Source organism: Petaurus breviceps, unplaced genomic scaffold (genome assembly GCF_028583685.1).
Source record: "Petaurus breviceps papuanus isolate PSGF00001 unplaced genomic scaffold, PetGlider_PUasm1.0 172, whole genome shotgun sequence".
Lineage (NCBI taxonomy): Eukaryota > Metazoa > Chordata > Mammalia > Diprotodontia > Petauridae > Petaurus > Petaurus breviceps.
In genome coordinates, this window is record NW_027185755.1 from 5011713 (window position 1) to 5014212 (window position 2500).

Here is a 2500-nt window from a genome sequence, read left to right on the forward strand (position 1 = left end):
CCAAACTGTCCAACCATTACATCCATACCCAGTCAACATCTGGGTTTTTCAAAGCCGGGGGACTCTCAACAACGGCTTCCCAGAATTCAGATCAAATGACAGAATACTTCTCAAAGTGAGTCCCAAAACAAAGCTACACATCAGGGCTTATATAGCCTTCTCCTGGCTCAGAGAATGTAACAACCTTATTGACCCACTGGCCAATCAAAAAGTATCTTCTGAAAAACAAGCCTCCCTCCCCAGGCTTCTGGTGCATTTTAGCCTAGGGGCAGGGAAGATCTTCCAAATTTGCATTCCCATTACACTTGGCAACAGATTAGATAAGTTGTTCATCTTTCATTTTCAGAGGATCAATGACACGTCTTGACTTGTGCATGAACCGATTTAAGTGAGGTAGAGTTGCACAAAGTCATCAGCCTCACTTTATCTTCCTGAGTTGTCAAAGTCCAGTGACAAGACAAAACTCAAAGTGATGTGATGGCTGGGAGGCAGGGGATGACCTTGGTGTCTTTGATTCCTGACCAAGCTCTAAGCGCTCCTCAGTGCCTGCTTCAGCCACTTTCATGGTTGTAAGAACAAATTGTTCTCATCTGTCCATTCCATCTGGGGGAAGGCTTCACATGTTGCGGGGTAGACACCCCCCCCCCCCAACTCATGACAGGTTTGAGGCCTGTTGGTTACTCTCAACTTGCTTTAGTTCATCTTCTGGGGGGTGTGGGAGGGGGTGGGGGTGGCCATTGTAAAGCTTCTTGGAGCTACATGTGAAAGTTGGGTAAAGGTGGACACTAAAGGTGGATGAGCAGCCCTGAAAATGTTTGGCCTGCCCTCACACCAGATGTACTAGTCCTGCTTACATACCCCATACACCCTAATTAGATAAGCAAGTGAGGAGTTGGGGATGACAGCTATGTTGTGAGCCTGGGTAAATGGGAGGTAAATAGTAACAAGGAAGTTTAGAAGAGAGAAGGGAAAGAAGATTATTTTATCTTTAACATGTTGATTTTGAGTTGTCTTTGAGACATCCAGTTTAAGATATCTAAAAGGCGATGGAAGTCAGGAAGTCGGGAAATCAGGAGAGGTTAGGACTGGATAAACTGATCTGAGAATCATCTGTATAGGGAAGATAATTGAACCCATGGAAATTGATGACATCACCAGAAGATAATAGAGAGAAAAAAAGAAGAGGACCCAGGACAGAGTCTTGGGGGACATGCACTGTTATGGGGTGTAGCCTGTAGGAAGATGCAGCAAAGACACAGAGCAGTCAGACAGGTAGGAGAGAGTAATGTCATGAAAATCTAGAATAGAGAGGATCCATAAGAGGACAGTTGGCAGTCAGAGGCAGCAGAGAGACTGAGAAAAGACCACTGGATTTGTCAATTAAGAGATCACTGGTAACTTTGGAGAAGGCATCTTCAGTAGAGTGGTGAGGTTGGAAGCCAGACTGCAGAGTTAAATGAGAAAGAAAGGGAGTGGTAACACCTAGATGTGGGTGCCTTCATCATCTGGAGATTATATGGAAATCAACATATAAATTCCATGTCATGAGGACTGGTTGAAGGAACTGGAATATTTAGTCTTTAGAAGAGAAGACTCAGATTGGGGGTGGGGGTGGTTTCAGGTGTCTGAGTATTTTAAGAATTATCATGTGGCCAAGTGATTGAATTGTTTTGCTTGTCTTCAGAGGCACATCAGTCAGTCAATCATTAATCAACCAACATTTATTAAGCACCTGTTATGTTCCAAGCACTGTGCTAAACACTGGGGACACAAAAAGGGGCAAAAGACAGCCCCTGCCCTCAGTTACAGTCTGATGAGAGAGACAGCATTTAAACGAGCAAGCTATGTACAGGATAAATCATTAAAAGAAGGCACTAGAAATAAGGGGTTGGGAAGGCATTCCTATGAAAGATGGGATTTTAGTTGGACTCGGGGAAAGCAAGAGAAGCCAGTACACAGAATTGAGGAGGGAGAACATTCCAGGCAGGTGGCCTGGAGCTGAGAGATAGGCTGTCTTGGTCCTAGAAAAGTCAGTAGGCCAGAGTCACTGGATCTAGCAAAGCTTGGAGTAGGGGGTGAAAATTTCAGAGAGACAAGTTTCAGCCAGATATAAGGAAAAACTTGGTAAAAAATAATCAGGATGATACCTTACTGTTACAATTCGTAGTTTAAAGTTTACAAAACACCTTTTCTACATTAATTCATTTGTTCCTTTAAACAATCCTATGAAGTAAGTAGTATTATCCCCATTTTTCAATTGAAGAAATGCAGGCCCAGGTAGACTCTACTAATTCAAATTTTCCAAAAGGGGAGGTTGCCTCAGGAAGTAGTGAGTTCCCTTTCCTTGGAGATGTTCGAGCAAAGGCTGCAGGGCCATGTGTAAGAGATGTCTTAGCAAGGATCCTTGGTGGCATACAGGTTAGACTAGATGCCCTGTGGGATACTCTCTGTAGCAGCAAGCACCCCAAGCACGTCCTCGGGGTTTGCTGCCCATACAGGT